The sequence below is a fragment of the Mus caroli genome, chromosome 4 (assembly GCF_900094665.2).
Source record: "Mus caroli chromosome 4, CAROLI_EIJ_v1.1, whole genome shotgun sequence".
Taxonomy (NCBI): domain Eukaryota; kingdom Metazoa; phylum Chordata; class Mammalia; order Rodentia; family Muridae; genus Mus; species Mus caroli.
Genome location: NC_034573.1, coordinates 62,656,522 through 62,677,269, shown reverse-complemented (window position 1 = coordinate 62,677,269; position 20,748 = coordinate 62,656,522). Strand labels below are relative to the sequence as shown.

General features: G+C 38.3%; 1 protein-coding gene across 1 annotated transcript in view; it reads left to right on the top strand.

Moving 5' to 3' along the window:
* The window catches only part of Brinp1 (BMP/retinoic acid inducible neural specific 1), a 192,757-nt gene that overhangs the window by 800 nt on the left and 171,209 nt on the right, over window positions 1–20,748 (top strand). The window lies entirely within an intron of this gene.

Sequence of the window (20,748 nt, the reverse complement as noted above, 5' to 3'; positions counted from 1 at the left end):
TGTGTGTGTGTGTGTGTGTGTGTGTGTGTGTTCGTGCCCTATAATCTACTTTCAGCGGCGTGTGTGTGTGTGTGTGTGTGTGTGTGTGTGTGTGTGTGTGTGTGTGTGTGTGTGTTCGTGCCCTATAACCTACTTTCAGCGGCGTGTGTGTGTGTGTGTCTCTGTGTGTGTGTGTGTGTGTGTGTGTGTTTGCATGTGTGCGCGTCTGTGTATTTTTAATTAGATCTCTTCAGCTTGCAGGGAATGGAATGGGGTTCTTACTACAGTATCACGTAGCCACCGGGAAGCCCGCTGTGGACTTCCTCTTAGGTCTCTGGGCATTGGTTTGGGAGAGATGCCGGGAATATATACCGTGCCTTATTTAGTCCAGTAATGATACCTATGAAAGAAAAATATCGTCTAAATCATGGGGTAGTGCTGCACACTTGAACTCACCGTTAAAAATGAAAGAGACATGTCCAAAACCCAAGACAAGCGAGATGCTGTCCCTTTAAATTCCACACTGGGCAGACTCCAGGATTCTGATGGGAATTTGGAAAGGCTGAGTATGGAGTGAGAAGGAAAGGAGGAAGTCAGGAATCTCCTTATCTACTGCATGTCAAGTCTTGGGTAGAGATGTCATCCTGTCTCCCTGTTGCAATCAACCTCCCTCCCCCCGCCCCCAGCCCTTTTTCTGAGGGGGTGGTCTGGGTAAGTTTGCCTGAATCATCTCAGGGGAAAAGAGTAAGCATCCTCTGGCAATGTGATTGTCCATCTCAGTCACATCCAGTACCAGAGAAAATAGCATTTGGGGCAGCTCTGGGTGCTTTGGCAGGAGACTGATAGGGTACTTTCCTAGGATGCATTCTTTTTGCCTTCTCCATCTCAGACAAGCTTTGGAAGCCCCAGAATCTCTTCTTAAAACTGTGCTTTCTCATGGCTCCAGGAAGTTAGGAAGCTGCTGGGAGAAGGGAGAGAGATTAGTGTCTCTTCGTGGGTATGGGGGGAGGTCTATATGTATGTATTTAAGGACCAAGGGACTACAGTTTCTGAGGGACAGTGGGTGGGGAATTCATCTCAGAATGGGGTGGTAGTTGACTTAAACTGCTGTCTGGTTTGCACCCCACATTTTATGCTTGGCTCTAAAATACTGCCAAGGGCAGGGAGGCCTGGAAAGACTCTAAGGAATACAATTTGACGTAAGGGTCTCCTTCCTATTTCCTCAACCTTTTAGGAGCTTGTTTAGGTAAATACTTCGGCCACTCTGCCCAGGCACAGTTGGGCTTTGGTTCTGGAGCCAGCCATTGATTTGATTCCCGGCTGCCTTTTAAAGGCTTGCCCTACTCAGCAAAAAATGCTGAGTTTTACTGCTGTTAGCATGGCTTCCAGACTAGGCAGCTGTTACTTTCTCAAGGTAAATGGCAGCCATTCTGCTTGTAAGCAGTGAAGCTAGAAGATGAGACTGAGGTGGTGTGATAGAATGTCTAAAGGGTCACTAGGAAGGCCTCTTGAGAGGAAAAGAAAATAGGAATATATCTGCTTTTATAAAAAACATTTATACATACATTTGTATCTCCTGAGGAGAGATAAAAGCAAGTGTGTGTTTGCAGGAACCTGCCCCGGCTGGTGGGTGTCTGTTCTACCTGCAAGCACTTGCATACATACCATTTTCTGACTACAGACTGATCTTTCAGGCTGAAAGCTTCAGGAAGGCATGCCCATAGAGTAGACTTCACAAAACTCAGGTTACATCACAACATCCTAGTGCAGTTTTGGGAGGGGTTTTGCAAACAGAAGAGCCCTCATGTTGGGATAGGCTCTCATTATTTCTGTTCCAATGTGTAAATGATCTACTGCTATTAAAGAGCAAGAAGGCAGGACTCTGGCTCAGATAAAGGATGGCAGCTTCTTAGTATTCACTCGCAAATTGGTGACAAGGCCAGGACTAGAACCCAGGGTGTTTTTCAGCCAAATCAATGTCATTTTCTACTCTATTACCATGTTCAGCAACTCACAGCATTTCTTAACCCTACCTGTCCACCATCCTTCTACTTAAGGTAACTGATTTTCTTTCTGGAACTTCTTGTTTCAGAGATGCATTTCAGACCTTCTTCATATGATTTCGTGACCCAGGAAAGAGAGTGCATAATGCCTCATTCATTCTTCCTGCTTCACAAAAGCGTTTAAAAACATATGTACACACAGAAATGCCAAGAGAGAGAGAAAGAGAGAGAGAGAATTCTGTTTTAATGTCATCAGATAATTAAAAGCACATGGGGATCCAAGACTATTTAACTACTATATAGAACCCAGTAGAAAAATTGGATTGTATTAATCCCTTTATGAAAAAAGTTCTGCTTTCTGGAAAACAAAATATATACTTAGACATTCTTTCAATCATTTCATGAAAATGAAATGATTAGTTTACTTACATTAATTTAAATCTCATGTCTGTATATTCATAGTATAAGCACAGGAACATATGCAAGAATATATATGAATCCATACACAGGTGTATTTATACAGGTCCAGAAACATTCCCCTCCTAATACATTCCCCTAAATGTGACTAGTCTCTTAAACTGCAGGAAAATGAGCTAGCCTTTGTAAGTACATGGCTTGTAGGTGGGCTCATAACCTCAGGGAAAGGAAAATATAAAGCCCTTTTAGCCACAGGACATCCAGAAGTTGAAGTCAATTTCACTAAAAAGCAAGTATGTTACCAGTCTTTTAAATGCTCTTTTTGGGGTGCAGGGAAGTACTTAGAAATACAGGGATTTTAGGCCCATCTGCAATAAAGCCATTAACAACCTCACAAACGTTGTCTTTTCTGGAGCTGGATGGCACTTTAGCTCCCAGAAGGGGGAGCTGTGACTCCATTTCAACCCTAGAGAAAGAGCTGATATTCCAAATAAGCTCTGGGGCCCCCCTGCTGAGCTGAGAAGGCCCAGCTCCTGCTGTAGGGAGTAAGAATGTAGCAGCATAGGTGGGGATTTTAAAAATCTTCTCTCCTGCTCAGTTCAAGTGGGACATCTCCCTCTTAGTGCTTTCAAGAGAGTTTATGCCATTGTTCAAATAGTTCCCTCTCTCCCTTTTTTCCTTTTTTTCCCCTCAACCCATCTTTGCCCCAAAAGACCTTGCAGTATCTGAGAAAATATTTTCTGATTTGCATATGCTTTCTCATCCTGGTTTCTTAGATGAATTCATTAGGAAATATCACCAAAATAGGACCTTAAAGTTACTCATAGCATCTTTCTACCCTGCATCCTCTGACCTAAATCTCAAAGTTTAACAATTAAGTTAATGAACTCCTGGTAACCATATCAAAAAACAGCAGGAAACATAGGAGGAGTCACCAAACATAATTTTTCTGACACCCTCTCCATTGTTTTTCACCATAATCTTTCATACGAATGATAATGGATTTATCAGACTTTCCTCCATTGAGCAAACCCTAGTTACAATTTAGCATCTCTCTCAGATAATGCATCTAGAAGACTTCCCAAGGCCTTGCTTCAGAATCAATCTTTTTTGGCTGGATTTTGATATATTTTTTTAAACTCTATTTATTTAGTTTTTATCTCTATTTGCTCTGTTTTACAGCCACACAGGGATAGCTTTCTCATTATCACAGCAACATGTGCTCTTATTAGCAGCATTTCTCTTTTAATAGCTGGGACTGCCACATAGTAGTTGTTTTATCATTTTGTTTGTTTGTTTGTTTGTTTTTGTCTGCATATTCAGTGTTAAAAGTATCTGTCAGCCCTTCCTCCCCCCCCCAAATTTGATTCTTATTTACTCAAAACAAAGCCATTTTGCCTTTAAAACTACAGCACTTAGCTCAGCCACTCAGGGGTGCAGACAGGTAAGTTATATCAAACTTGACAGTACCCCTTGCTGTGTCCCAGGATCTTTAGTTTTATTCTCTCCTTTAATCTCTACTCTCATCCGGTGAGGTATATATACTTATTATAAAGAAGAAAGGGAAGCTCCTTTTGTCCAATGCCTTTTTATCAGAGGGGCAAAGATTTGAACTTTTTGTGAGCATCTCTTCTCTTCTACTACACAGTCAAGACCACTCATAACCATTGAGACCTCCATGTTCAATGGATACTAGAGACAATTGAGCATATTGTTATTGTGCCTTTAGGGTATGAGGATTGGGTTAGGATCAAAAGAAAGAATTTATTTCTTTTCAATAGCAGTAGATGCTGAGTGTCTTCTATTTGGCAGATGTTGTCCTAGAAGAGTACTGTTAAATAGAACTTTGGAGAATAAGAAAAATATTCTCTGTGTTAGGCAACATGGTAACCACTGTACTCTTAAATGTGCCAATGGATACCGGTGAAGTGATCTTTTCATTTTGTTTACATTTATTTGTTTCTCGTTTTGATGACTTACACAGCTGTATGTGGCTGGTGGACACTAAAATGGACAGTTCAGGTTTAGGCATCAGGAATATTTTATGAAGATAGCCCTGCTTTCATCGGGATTCACATATTGAGGAAGAGATGGCTAATAGTGAGTAAGCAAATAGAAAACCACAGTAATTAAATCTAATACTAAATGTCATACAAATAATTAGGGATCCCATGCTAGAAGGGAAGGTGGGCGATATAACTTAGGATGAATTAGTCATAAAAAGACATTTTGGAAGAAATAGTACTGATGTTGAGATTTATGTAAGAAAAATGAGTGAAGTCATTATGAAAGGGGATGGCTAAGAAGGCTAAGGATGTACAGATTCCCAGTGTGAATGCATCTATAAATGAGAAGGAGGTGACAGAAGATGAAAAAGAGAGACAGAGCCCACATCAGAAAGGTCTTGTACAGGAGAGAGACAGACAGAGAGAGAGAGAGAGAGAGAGAGAGAGAGAAAGAGAGAGAGAGAGAGAGAGAATTTGAAATCTCTTTTGACATGTCTTTAGTTGGCTCATACAAGGTCTGAGAATAGAAGGCATTCTGGAAATTGACAGGTCACTATCAGACACTTTCTGTTGTGTTTTCATCACACCCGTTTTTAATCACTCAGTTCCATGTGTTCTTAATTTCTGGTCCTGCTTAGAGTACCATATTCTAGAAAACTTTAGGTATGAAACACAAAAGTCAATGGACAGAAAAGGGGGAAGAGGGTGAACATGTGGGCAGCAGGTAACTGCAACCTGTGTAAAAGAGTAGGACATAGCTGCAGTTTCAATTGGCAAAGGTTTATCAAATATATTACTTGAAAAATAATTTGAACAAAGTGTTTCAGTAAATATGCTAGTGAAAGCTGATAAATGTAGGCCACCTAACAGAAGGGATATGCAACTTCCCAAATAGTCATAAGGGGATGGCAATTGCCATTTCAAAATCTCATAGGGTTTGTGGAAAGGGAAAGGCTAAAGGAAGACACATCAGTTATGACAGTGATGAGGATGAGCAATAACTATAAGATCTTGGTGATCTGTATGTATATGTATATATATATATATATATATATATATATATATAATTTCATATCTCCTTTACTTCAAAACTTCATAGGATAAAAGTACAGAGACATAAGGCTCTTGATAATAACCCTGGTTGCTCTCGGTGTCTATAAAGACTCCTTCAGAGCCTAACTTTTTCTGTCTGTGTTTGCCTTTTGTAAATTTAAAAGGAGCATACTTTGGCTTAGCTCACTGAAGAGATATTGCTGGGTTGTATGGAAATGCAGCATGACAAAGTTCTTCTAAAAGCAGAGAGAGACACATGCATGGTGGCTGTGCTTCATCATAAGAGTTAGCCGTCCTTTCAGAGATGAGCCAATCTAACGGAGGTCGTATCTCACAGCGCTGATTGTGATTCAAGGCAGGCTGGCTGAGTGGGATAGATGGTGAGCCTGTTGCCACTGGTGCAACTCTTAAGAGCAAAGTGATTAAGTGTTAACATGAAAACCACTATCCTCCTGGAACACAGCAGCCCAAAATGCTTTTCTACAAATCCATAGACAGTCCTTGCTACTGAGGGGGCAAAGAAGACAATTAAGAAAATAATGAGGCCAAGGAAAAGTGAAATTAATTTTTTTCATATGAGAGTGAGTGGGATTTTTATCTCCCAGGGGACCTATCTTTTGGATATTGCCAGTGGCCTTAAGGAAGATAGCCTGAATAAGACTAAGTGTGAGAAAGTGAACAGTGGTCAATTGCCAGAGTCGCCTGCTACCCCCACACAGAAAGAGCAAGCCTGATGAAGGCATACAATTTATCATTCTTAACAAATTCTGTTTTCACAGGGTGCAGAGCTGTATGAGACATGTTGGCATCGTCTTGGGAATAGCTAAGTAACTGAATCCCCCCAAGGGTGGAGGTAGATCCATAAGGCTATTAACAAAAGTAAGATGCAATCGGGTTTTTTTTTTGTGTGTGTGTGTAAGCTGTAAAGGTTGGAACAGCAAGGCTCCAAGTAAATGGCCCATCTAAACAGCTAGAACCCTTTGTAAGGGTTAACCCAATAGAGGCCCCAAAGGCTTTCTGAGATATAATTTATCTAGCTTTTCAGATGCTCACAAAATGAGCCAGTGGGGAAGAACAGATCCTGTGGGTAAAGTAGAATAGGCAGGTTACCGATTACACTTTGATTTCGATGGAAGAAGGTTGTATAAATATCCACGAGAAGGCGGCACTTCAGAAGACCCACCCTCTTAAATGATACGTTCTCAGAATTAGCCATCTGTAAAAATAGATGAAATGCTTGACATCTGTAGGAATCCTTGCAATATCCAGGAGCCCATGAAAAACCTAGGAGAGCATTCTCTCAGAATGCAACCTAGTCCATAGCCTTGAGCAAATGTCTTGCTGTTTATGTGGCATTGGGTAGACTAAATTTCTCATACGATTGATGAGTTCTGAATTTATAAGCACGTTTTAGGGAAGCACCTACAAGGAACATTCCTAGTACTATAAAAAACATCTGTACAAGCCCAGAAGCCATTAAAAGAAGAAAAAGAAGAAAGAAAAGAAAATCAGCATTTTGGTATGTGTAGGCGTGTAGAGGAAAGATTGAAAAATAGATTACCTGGAAATGGCTGGTAATATGCTTTTTCTGCTGGGCACATTTTGGAGCCATGACTATTTCAGAGGAAGTTGTCCCCATCAAGTACTATTTCTGGTGATGGCAAAGGCTTGGGAGGGCTCAGTAGGTTATAAAGAATTTTTTTATGTGTATATCAATAAGACAGCATCATTCAAAGTCAAGTGAAGCCTTACAAATGATTTTCTAAATTATTAGTAAGTCAGCTGCATTATTTTTTGTCCTCTCTTTTCTTGCACTAGCAAACAACCAACAAAAAAAAAAAAGAAAAAACAAAAACAAGACAAAACCAAAACAAAAAACATTTATTCAGAGTTCAAGGTCTTTATCCACAATATGTACAGGTGGCTGAAATGTCACTATTACAAAACTACTCTTGAATTGGGACCATGTGTGTTAAACTTGTTTGCTTCCTGTTCCTTGTACTATAATGGCTATGTAGTAGATTCATTGTTGTGTATTATCTATAAGCACATAGCAGGTAGAATAAACTCCCACTCTGCTGATGAGAAAATCGAGGTGTGTAACAATAATGTTTCCTGTTGAAAACCATATAGGAAACCAAAGGTGTAGTATACAAAATTTGAACCTGTTTCTAGCTGACTTGAAAGCAGAGAGATTAACAGCTTGAAGGCTGGAGTCTGAATACATATACTACTACCTACTAGCTCTCTGACCTTAGCAAGTTTACCTAATGTACTCATTTCAGTTTCCCTATCTGTAAAATAAGGCAAACAAAAGGGACTCTGTGTGGAAGAGAGATGGGAATTTAATGAGTTGATTCAGTAAGTGCTTCAAAGCGTACTTGGCAGATTGTCTCAACCATATACCATGAACTAATTTTGGTTTTATTACTGCCAGGCCCTGATGTATCAAACTGGGCATTATTTGCACTCTTAGGTTTGTTTTCAGACTGGAAAAATCATACACAACAGAGATGACTTTTACGTTTGAGACATGACCTTGTACAGGAGCTCTAGAGATCATTTTTATAAACTAGCCCAGCATCCCCCTGTGCAGCAGTGCGACAGCAGTGCTTATAGGAGAGACTAAGAACACAGGAAAAGGCTCAATAATATACAGAATTACTAAGGCAGAATTCTTAATTCTCTGTGTTGCTATGGGTCAGAAAGCAGATGTGGAGAGGTCACTGACCACAAGAGCGGAAAGTCATCGTTCATATAGGCCTGTTTAATTTCTTCTCTTTTTCTTTTGTCTTATTTCATATATAGAACCATTCTCTTTAAGGTGAAAATAGAACCTGAATTGGCTTAGGAACCCTGAACCCCTGCAACTTCTTTCTCTCTGTACCTGTCTACTTCAATTTCTAACACATAAGGCCAGTGTTTCTGTCAGGTTTACCTGAAAGCAGAGCTTGATTAACAGTAGCTGGGTGCCCTGTAGACCCTGTTTATCTTTGTCTTCATGATTGCCTTTTACATCATCCATGCCATTTATTTTAGCATCTTCCTAAATACTTTGAAAGGATTTTTATATTATATTTAACCTTTTGGGTGATACTCCAAATGTAAAATTATTCTCTCTGTTTTCCCAACGAGGACTTTCCATCTACAAAATGAAGAATTCACTGGAAAATATGCAGTAAGTGACAATATCTGACCTTAAGCCCTTGTCTACTATGGCACATCAATTGTGATGTTCTTTTCCTGAATTATCCTCCCTCCTTGCATTAGCCTAAGGCATTGTCCAGCTAGTAGCAGCTTCCAGCCCGCCCCAAGTGGAACTTTGTAGCTTCTTATAGTGGGAGTTGATGGCTGCTACTTGGCCTCTATTGTCTTAGGCTAGGTCAGTCATTGCCAATCATCAACCATTATGTCATAAGGCTTTGGCCTCCATTCTGATCTTTCACATGCCTAAAGTAGGAAGGCAGCCATTGTATTTTTTCCAGAAGTTATAAATGGGACTGCTGGAAGGAGCATCCTAAATCCTCAATAACAATATGCATTTTACTTCCTTTCCTTCTTTATCTGTCAGTATCATGAATATCTTCCACTCTTCTAGTGTGTTCTGGCTGCCAATTTCATACGCTCTTAAAATAGTAATTTACTTTTACAATGCCTCTGTAGGAAACCTTAGCTTAGCCTGTTTATTTGCACCCGAATCGTGGGAGTTCAAATGCTGCTGAAACCAGGGCCAGCAGTCATAGAATAAGCAAATTACTTTCTAACTTGAAGCCAATGCCAAGATTTTTCTTTTAATGGAAAGAGTAACTTGAAACCTACCTGTGATCTCAGTGATTTCACTGCCACTGTTAGAAGCAACTCAAGCTTTTAGGGTGGAGATGGAATGAATTTCAATAGCTAGATGTTGCGAGATGCTCTACATATTACTATGTCTCTGTCTTTTTATCTCTTTTCTATTTGCTTAAGCACAGATATACTTACATGTAGTCAAGACAATGGATATTGAACACAGTTGAGAACAAGTAGAAAGGAGAACTCTAGGTATTTCAAAAAATGCTCAAGTAGAGTCATCCCTCCATCATACAATCCCATGATCTAAGTCATAACTGTAGGACCACCTGCCATTGAAAGGAAAGGTGGGTAGAACTTTAAAATGGAGAGCATGCATGGCTACAAATGTGTATTTTGTAAAAAAAAAAATATTCTCTTTCCATTTAAAACAAGAATTGGGGATAAATTAAGAGGAAAGAAAGAAGCCATTAGAAGGAATGTTGAATGGAAGACAGTAAGAAAAGATGATGATGAGGGAATATATAATAATGTTTGTATGAAAATGCCACGATTTCATTTTACCCCCATTAATAAGAAGGGGGTTTGTTTTGTTTGAATTGCCACCAGAACATCTCAACCAAATGCTATAAGAGCAATGAGGAAAGAAATTAAGATGTAAGGTAGCAAGGTTTGGCTACTTGAAAAGAAAGAAACAGTAAATAAGAGTGAAGCAACAGTCTTCCAAGAAGCATGGCAATGGTTTTGTTGTTGCTGTTCTTGTTGTTGTCATTGTTGTTATTGATGATGATGATAATGTGATGATGATGATGTTGATGCTGATGATACTAGCATTGTTGTAGGTTGTTGTAGCAATAAATGCCAAGTAAGCAGTGCAGGAAAAGAGAGGCTCATTTATGGTGCTAGGAATGCACATTCAATACACATGTGGCCTGTGTTTGTTTCATTTTAAAATCAAGGAATAGATATGTCAAGGTGGGTCAAGATTTAAAGTACTGGCTGGCCAAATACATATTGGAGTTCATATTTCCAGAGGTCATGAAATGCCAGTTGTACCTGGTCATACACTATAGATCCAGGGCTCTGCTAGTTCTGTCAGCAAGGTCTGAGTTAGCTGAGACCTACTTCAATAAAAAAGGTAGAGAAAAATTGAGGGAGACTTATGGCATCATCACCATCTGGGTTTCACATGTATATACACGTCTTCCTCTACACAAGTGAGAGAAATAAATAATACAAAGAGAACTTCTTTTCACTTCTTTGTGCCAGACATTGTTCTAAGAGCCGTGAAAACAGCTGTGAACTGGAGGGATTAAGACCCCCCATCCCCATCTTGGAACTCATGTTCTACTTGAGGGAAAAGATGTTATATAAATAATCAAGCAAAGATATAGTGTGTGTGTGTGTGTGTGTGAGATGGTGATAAGTATAATAGAGAAGATCAAAAATAGAACATGACTAGAGAAGGAAAGTGGGTCGCACAGATGCTGTGGTGGGACAGGGCATGCTAATTCATGTAAATAGGAAGGGGAAATGACCACTGGAGTGCTGACTTTTCAAAAAGAAGTCTGGATCCAGAAGACAGCAAGGCACATACCTAACCAGGTAGGATAGCCTTCCAGGTGGAGGTAGTCAGGTCAAATCTTCTTGGCTCCTGAAAATAGAAGAAGAAGAATTAGAGGGGTACGAGTGAGTGAAATCAGAAGTGCGGCCATGATAGGGATGGATCTTCTGAGGTGAGTTTCTGTGTAAAGAGGCCAATGTGAATCCAGTGGAGGAAGCAAAAGGGAGTGAGGGGAAGATTCATTATCAGGAGATCAGGAGCGCCATCCTTGACACACCTCCAAGCTATCCCAATTTTTACAAAGGAGATATAAATCCTTCTAAATTAAGAATTGGAACCCTGCCCTTAGAAGTCAGTTAGATGTACACAGTCTATACAGAATGTTCCTTCTGAGGGAAAAAAAGGGAATTAAAGTAAACAAAACAAAGAATGAATTTTACAGACTCTAATCATAGCTTTTGAGAAGTATCTTCAGGCACCAGGAGATGGGATGATAGGAAATAACATCTGTACAATGGGGTAGCAGCAGGACCTTCCATGAAGTTTTAAAGTGAAAGTGAGTATCACATACAGAAAACACTAGGAACACTTTTTATGTACAGCAATTATTACATAATTAGCACTTGGGGAAACTCTCTCTGCATTGACTGCTATTTTGGTGAGCAATTGAAGAGGCATAAGAAACAAAGTATCATAGAAGGCATGACTGTTGAATAAGTTGCACCCATGTATTAATGGCTACCTCTAGATAGTGGGTTATGAATGAATTTCTACTATGATGCTTACCTGTACTTCCTAATATTCCATAATGAATGTGCAATATGTGGGTAACCAACACTTTAACTAAAGGGATCAAAGAAAGTGAGAAATCTATGGGAGGTGAGAAGAATAATTAAAATACAAGGAAATTCATGAATATATGTTATGTACTTTTCTAAGTCATCTTATAACATTTGAAGATTCAAATTCTATTTTTACCCTTGGCTTAAGTAATAATATTCATAATATACTGATGCTATATATATATATATATATATATATATATATATACCATATATATACCATATATATATCATATTTATATATATATATATGAGTGGCTTTTAGCCCCTTAAAACAAAGTAGGATCACATTTATATTAAATTAAACCATTTTCTGAAGAGAGGACACTTTGTGTTTCAAGGTTTGAGGATCAGGAATGTCTCAGGCAGCCTTTCCTCTATTTCAGTTTTTGGATAGATTACATACAACCTTAACCTGCATTTCCTCACTTAAGAAGTGAAGGCTTGAGGTTCCTAGCACCAATCTGAAGTTACAATAGAGGCAGTGAGGAGGTGATAAGTTAGGGTAATAAACTAGCCCAGCTTTCCCCTTCCACCTACATTCAAGCAGCTTCTCATCTCTGCTTTATTGTACGATTGTAAGATTTAAATAAGAAGGTCTACAGCTTTAAACATGATTTAAAAATATTGTTTTCAGTTTCTTCTGCAATTTAACCTATTGCATTGACTTCTTTGCAAGCTATACATGGCTTAGACACACCTAAGAAGAGCCTTTTGGAAGAAAAGGCTAATGTAAAACTGTGCTTTCATTGCCTTTGTCATCAGAATGTATGCCATACATTTGCTATAAGTAAGTGAAATGATATCAAGACAGTGTGCTCCATATTTATGATGGCTCATATGGAAATAAAATATTTGCCTAGAAAACCTGACCACTAAAGTATATCACTATTAGTTTTGCAGAAAGGTTAGTGATTGTTCTGGATTAAGACATGGAAAATCCAGATTCCTGGAAATAGTTTAAGTTATATGACACAGAGAATGTATGACTCCAAGTTTGTGTGTCTACATCATAGAACCATAGAATATTAGAGCTAAGGTAAAGTTTCTAAAACAACACAAAACTATTCTATCAAAAGAACATATAGCTATTCCTCTGTTTAGACAGGTTAAGAAATCAAGGGCTGAGGAGATAGTTTAATGTGTAAAGTACATGTCACACAAGCATAAGGACTTAAGTTCAGATATACTAAAATATTGTAAAGCTTGACAGAGTAGCATGCATCTGTAAGTATGAAATTATTATGGCAAGGTAAGAGGCAGAGACAGAATTTCTTGAACCTCACCAATGTATACTAGCAATTCACAAGAGACTGTATGAATCAAAGGAAAAAATGTGAGGGCTGATACTTTAGTTTGTCTTTTGATCTCTATATGTGCCCTGACAAGCACACACCTGAATTACCACAACACAAACTCATTTACATACACAAATACAGACACAAACGCATACACACACACCCCCACCCCCCCCCACACACACACACAGAGAGAGAGAGAGAGAGAGAGAGAGAGAGAGAGAGAGAGAGAGAGAGAGTCAAAAGAAATGTAGACTTTTAGAACAGGAGCTGTATTGTGAGAGGTCATTTTTGGAGCATAGCGTCCAAGCCAAGAATGCCAGTTCACTGTCCATTTCTAAAACTATTCTTTCATTACATTCTCATGTCCTTTTCTATTAGGCACTATTTCACTGTTTTGTTTTGTTTGGGGTAGTGAAAACTGTGAGAACAATCTACTGGGTGGCACAATGAATTTGAGAGAAGCACTGTATTATATGCACAATCATTTTAAAGACTCATTTGAGTCTTATAATAAGGAAGATTTAATGATTATTAATTAAAGTGTTCTTAAAATTATTTGACCTTACATTTTCATCTTTCTCCATTCCTTTAGTTTAATTACTAGTACCTTTCATGATATATAAGGATCTGTACATAGTAGAAAATTGATCATCTATAGAAAGACTGGAGTATTACATTTGTGATAAATTTGTGTATATGTAATTTTGGTAATATACATTATTTTAGAATTTATGATCATAGCAAATGACAATCAGAGGGCAATATAAAAAGAAGTTTCCTTGATTTAATGTAAGCATCATTTCCCCCTTCTTCTCTCTCCTTTGCTATTAGCTTACTATCCTGTTTGTTCTTTCTTGCATGTTGACAACCTGCATTCTCTTGTAGCTTACTGTATTTCAGATCACTTATCTTTAATGTTTTCCGAAATGTGTTTCTGATACATCTTTGATAAATAGACTTGTTTTTGTGATCTGAAGCCATTAACAATCTGATAAACAGACAGACAGACATACAGCCTGAGATTATGCAGAGTAGCTTATTCTGATGTTGGAGAATGTCTATGAATGATGAGGATTAGAAAAGAGGTCTATCCCTTTGGGCTTCGGAGTTACACAGCCAGTTGTATGGAACTAAAAGCCATTTCAGATAGAGAACAGAAACAGACGTATTTCAAGTGTTTCCAGAGAGCATGCTAAAGACTGAGGCTAGGAAATTAATGCACAGGTAGGCTATTTAAAGTTTCAGGATTTATATATAATAATTACTACTTATATAGTTTCTGCTGACTATTTAGAGAATTATTAACTTTATTATATCTACAATTGAGAATAACAGGGAGGCAGGTGGAAAAAGGGAAAGGAAAATCCTTGGTAGGCCTTTCGCAGGTCCTGATTGTGCTATAGCTACTGTATAGAAGATACACATCTAGACCAGGACAGTGGCAGAGAAGTGGATGGAGTTAAGAAATGCTGGGTTGGTAGGACAAAGGGAAGTGATGGGTTAAAGATGGCTTCTTCTAAGGTTGTGCTGATCAGAGTCTCCTCTCTCTAAACACTACTTCCAGAAACAGCAGGGTCTCAATTATCTCAATGTGGGCTGTAAAATTCTAAAAAAAAACGTTCTCAAAACAAAATTAAGTTTAATTTGCTTTAATTGAAAAATAAACACATGCCATGTACAGCAGTCGCAGGAGGAAGAAAAAAGGCCAGAAAATGAAATGAACTGTTGAGTATGGAAGACCAATATTAGATGCAATAAAATGGGAATTGTTATTGATTGAGAAAATGTAGTTAGGGTTATATTGAGGAGTAGAGAACAGTGGCAACGTGTCTCATGTTCTGGGAAGTTGATAGGTTTATTATTTTTAAGGACAGTGGGAGTATTTGGAAAGCTCTGAAGTTGGAGTCAACAATATGAGGTTCACTTTTTTTTCTTCCCTTTAAGGGAATTTAGTCAATCATATTTAGCCTCATTTTCATTATCAGTGTAAGAGGAGAAATAATCATTATATTTCTAAGAGAATTGCATAAGCAATATACATGGAAAATTTAAACTATTAAGAGAAGATGTGAGTGGATGCATAGGAGAAGAGGAAAAGGATGAAGAACGTTGGAAGAAGGCATTGGAAAAGAGGGAAGAGAAACATAAGTGAGGTCGGCTGACTTAATATCTATTAGGAGCTTTTTGTACAGGCATGCAGGGTTTGCGCTAGATGTTAGGAATAAACTTCTGGCTCCGCCTCCACAGCAATTGTATTATAGCAGTAAATATTTTAAATCTTTAGGCTGTAAAATGAAGTTTCGGACAAAGAAGGGCAGAGAGAGATATCTTTGGATACAGGTGACATGCTCTTAGAATTCTTTTTCTCTACTGGATTGTTTTCCTTTTTTTCTTTTTCTTTATTAGATATTTTCTTCATTTACATTTCAAATGCTATCCCAAAAGTCCCCCATACCCTCCCCCCCCACCCCCTACCCACCTACTCCCACTTCTTGGCTCTGGCATTCCCCTGTACAGAGGCATATAAAGTTTGCAAAATCAAGAGGCCTCTCTTCCCAATGATGGCATCTTCTGCTACATATGCAGCTAGAGACATGAGCTCTGGGGATACTGGTTAGTTCATATTATTGTTCCACCTATAGGGTTGCAGACCCCTTTAGCTCCTTGGGTACTTTCTCTAGCTCCTCCATTGGGGACCCTGTGTTCCATCCAATAGCTGACTGTGAGCATCCACTTCTGTGTTTGCCAGGCACCGGCATAGCCTCACAAGAGACAGCTATATCAGGGTCCTTTCAGCAAAATCTTGCTGGTGTATGCAATGGTGTCAGCATTTGGAGACTGATTATGGGATGGATTCCCAGGTGTGGCAGTCTCTAGATTGTCCATCCTTTCATCTCAGCTCCAAACTTTGTCTCTGTAACTCCTTCCATAGGTGTTTTGTTTTACTTTTTGGGGACTATCTGTCCTCACCACTACATATACTACATATACTTGGGGCTTTTAGGTTCTCCCTGTCTCAGAGAATGCCATGGCAACCTTATTCTCACCAAGAGATTTGAGCTTCAAATTGTAAGCTATAAATGTCAGATTCTTATAATATTGACATCTGAGACCCATAGTTGTAGAATTTTAGAAGCTATCAAAACTTCAAATCATAGAATCTTAGGATAATAAAAACTTAGAGGCAGAATCTCATAGACTCATAGAAAGGAATACTCATGGAATATAAAATCCAATCTCAGAACCATCAAATATTAAAAGTCCTAGAATTAGGACATTAGAGGTTTTTTTCTTTTCCTTCATAGAAGGTGACATCTGTGGTTGTCTTGTATATTTTTCTTCAACTTACAAAAAATAAGAATACAGCAATTTAGACATATAAGTATTTTGAAATAAATGTGCATATATCAATGCAAACATGGGCGATGAAGTATTCATAACACTTATTGTAAATACATTGGCCAAAGGATGCCCATAGTGATGACGCATACATTTTCTGGGTGTTCTAGCATTTTCTAACAGAATGATGCTTGGCTTTATTGACACCTAATACAAAAACTTACTTTGAGCAAAGAGAGCTTGAAGCAAAATAGGAATAACATCTTTACTCACTGGCCAGCTCTGATAGAGTCTTTATGTTGTCTGTCGTTTTAGAAACCATTTCTCTAAATATACATTGTCTCTAGTATTGGCTAGATTGAGCTAGGGTAACATTCATGCATGGCAGTTTGTGATTTTGATACTGTTTCCAAGGCAGTATTTTGCATGTCTGGTAACTTAGACACTTATTCCTGATCTTGTCCCCAGCTCTTCCTCTCTGGTACACATGATAAACTACTGTTGATCTGCACTCTGCCTATGTCTCCTGTGAAACATTGGCTCAGATCATCTAGACTTGTTTTAATCCTGGCATCTGTTTCATATGTGACATTTATTTCCTCCAGAATCTATGTTCTCTCACAGGTCTTCACATTCAGTCGTCTATTTTGACAGGTAGAGGAAGAATCTGATTTAGAGAAGTGCATACATTGCACCAAGCTCTCTGTTTTGTACTATGAGTACAGGGTGTTTATATAGATTGTGGTGGTGGTGATGGTAGTGGATGGTGATGGTGATAGTGTGTGTGTGTGTGAGAGAGAGAGAGAGAGAGAAAGAGAGAGAGAGAGAGAGAGAGCTGTAAGTACAGTTTGTGTGGTGTATGTGTGTATGAAATATGTGTAGACAGAAGAATATGTATGTAGGTGATATGTTTGAGATGTATGTGTTGTGTGGAGTGTGTGTGTGTGTGTATGCTACATATATGGTATATACATGTGTCTTTCTTGCAATATATATATGTGTATATATATGGATATATGTATATAGATGATTTATAGTATGTTGTACACTATGTGGTATGTGTAGAGGGGAGAGGGAATATGTTTATGATATATGTGTACAGGTAAGGTGTACATGATATGTGTATTTTATGTGGGGGATTGTGTGTGTTTGTGTTATGAGCGAGGATAGTATGTACATTATGTGTCGTACATAGTTTGTGGTGTTCAGTGTATTGTATGATATGTGTGTATTGTGGTATGCGGGGTATATGATGTGTGATACTATGTTTATATATGGCATGGTGAGTGTTTCTGCTGTATGTGTGCACATGCCTCCATGTGTGTGTGAGTCTAAGTAGAGTTTGCATGTGTATGTGCACATATGTATGATTCATAAATGGTGAGGAAACTCTTTCAAATGTATGTATGACATTTGTGCTTGAATGTACCCATGGACTCTGGAATCTATTCATATGTGAATAAAATTGCATGGAAATGAATGTTCTCACCAAGAGGTAAGACATGCAAGTGCTTGCATGGTTCATGATATGCATTTGTTAAGCTGCTATAATATTTCTAGCCATAAAGGATATGCTTGAATGAGTTTTACTATATTTGTATTTGAAACTATTAAGAAAGCATTGCAATGTTTATCTGAATGATGTTTCAAATATATCTCTTGGAATTGATGTGTCCCAAGGTGATAAATAATACAGAATTAATATATTTGAGTGTGCTAGTGTAAGAATATAGTTGTATTTATTTATGCATGGCTGTGTACATGTATGTGGGTACATGAATGGATTCATGTGCATGAAACAATAAACATTTTCTATTGTGCATTTCTTGTTGCTTTTGCATATATATATATATGTGTGTGTGTATTAATACGTTTGTGTTTAATATATTGCACAGTTTAAACACTAACCATGCAAAAAGCAAATATGTCTGGTTGGCCCTATGGACTAAAAGAGAATCAATTGTGTGAGCTATGCAGGAAAATCACCCAGGAGATACAGAATGACAGTTCAATGTAAATTTGGCCATATTGCTGAAGCGACTATGTATTTTGCAGGGGTTCTATCTGACAAGTTATCATCTTCCAACAGCTGTTTTTTAGAGTATGCATATCCAGACCCTGCCATGCTGACTGGGTTAGTTAGTCTTGGGTAGGACTCTGACTTGAGCATTTAGTGGAATTTACTTCAACGGTTCAGAAGAAGAGCTGTGAGTAAAGGCCCTTCCAGACTTCACACAGAAGAGTGATTTATAGTACCTGAATGCTTAACTACACTCAGTAAGGAGACAGGCAGTAGCCTGGCACACAATGTTCTCTCTCCCAGGTCAAGTCTCCAAATCATTTGAATAGTACTTGATATGTTTGTATTAGGTGAAGTGAATATATCTCGAGAGAATAACACATCTTGATGTGACCATAGGCAGGGAGAAAGCAAGAAAAAGAAACAGAGAGCCCCAAATAAGCAAATGCCAGTGGCTATTCACAAAACAGAAGATGGAGAAAAAAGAAGGGGTGGGGAGTAGGTGTTGATTCAGGGTTAAGCAAATAATTTGAAGTTACACAGGTTCAAGTAGCTGGACATTTCTGTCCCTGTGGTTTTTCTCCCTGCATTTCTTTTCCCAGTTTCCAGTGCTGGGGGTTTTCACTGGCTAAGGCCTGAATGCACATAAATCTTATACTGTCTGTCATTTAGCCAAGCCCTATAAACATTCTGCATTCATTGCACTGAAGTTTAGAAGCGATGAAATAGAACTTTGAAATTCCCCTTCACTTTTAATTAAAAAAAAAAAAAAAAAAAGGATTGTGGCCAACCCTGGGTTTCCACTTCTTTTTAACCAAGCCTGGTTTAAAGCTTTGCTGCAGTTCCATTGTTGCAAATGTGATGTACCAATCCATCTTCCTTGTAATGCGTCTCAGTTTCTGCTCCATCTGTTGAAGAGAAAACATTTGCAGAAATCTCTCGGCTTTTCTCCAAGGGCTGAAACCTCAGTTGTAGCATGAAATGCTGAGCAGGAAGTAGATCCAGACATTAGTTGAGTAGGAAAATTGATAAAATCTGTTTCTGGTATCCTTTTGATTCCCACAGCTAACCATTTCTGATATATTCTGCCGTGGCTACTATGGTGCCAGTTTGTTTCTGCAATTTACTGGGCATTCCTCTGTTGCTTCCTTCTACTTTGTCTTGCAAATGGAGTCTAGTTCTGTTCTCATATGACTCTGCTCTTTATTCTTTAAAGGCTCCGGCATGGAGGTTTTCTGTTCCAGTGTGTGTGTGTGTGTGTGTGTGTGTTACATGTTTCTGTGGATTTGTATTGCTGTTCATGTCAGTCCTTACGCATATATCTGCAAATGGAGGCCACAGGTCAATATGTGTATCTTTCTCAGTATCTTACTTTTTGAGACAAGATCTCTATTATTGGCTAGATCCACATGTCTCTGTTCTAGGATCCTGCTCTCTGGAGAGTATTACAGCTGTGTTTCAGTACACAGCTTCCATGTGGGTTGTGGGCATCCAAGCTCCAGGTCCTTTTGCTTATACCATGAGTACTTTCTTAACTGAGTCACATTCTCAGCCATTGCTCTGAGGTTCTCTAACTGTCTTTCATTCATTCCTTAATTAAAAAAAAAAGGATCATGTTTTGATATGGAAGAAACATTTGAAAACCTAGGTTTATACCTTGATTTTCCATGCTTTAACTTGGCAAATTTTTCATGTTTTCTGAGCTTGAATTTCCTGTGAAAATCCCAGGGGGCTGTGATGATTTAAATGGTTTAAATAAAGGACAAATGCTTTGCAAATTCTGAGATGCTGCCCTTAGACTATACATATCCAGCCAACCCATTCATTTGTTAGTTCACTTTGTTTGGTTCCTTATTTATTTATGGCTTGTTGGCAGGGTGGCCATTATGGACAAAATCTGTTTTGGTATACTATATCAAAATAAATAAATCAAATCCATGCTTTATAAAAGCCCATATGCATGACAGCATAGTGTTTTGACATGGAATCATAGGTAGGCTTGTTTTCTCTTCTGGTGGGACCTGGGTGTGAGGGTGAACTTGACCTTCAGTGTTCAAGAAGAAAACATTCCCGAATCCCCAATACTGACAAATATTAGCATGTCTTCAAGGTACAAGAATAAACATTTTCACCAGTGTTTCTGGTGAGCATGCTCTTTGATATTTGAGTAAAGTGGTTGAAACACCTTGCCCTCATGAGAAACATACAATTTGTTTCTAGCAGCTGTGTTCAATATTGCTAAAACTTGGTAGAAACAAAATATTCCTTATGGCGTAAATGGATATATAAACTATGGAATATCCAGGTAGTAAATTTTTTTCTTTTTTTTTTTTTTTTTTATATGTCAAGAAAACCTTTATTTTTTTTTTTTTATATTTTTATTACATATTTTCCTCAATTACATTTCCAATACTATCCCAAAAGTCCCCCATAGC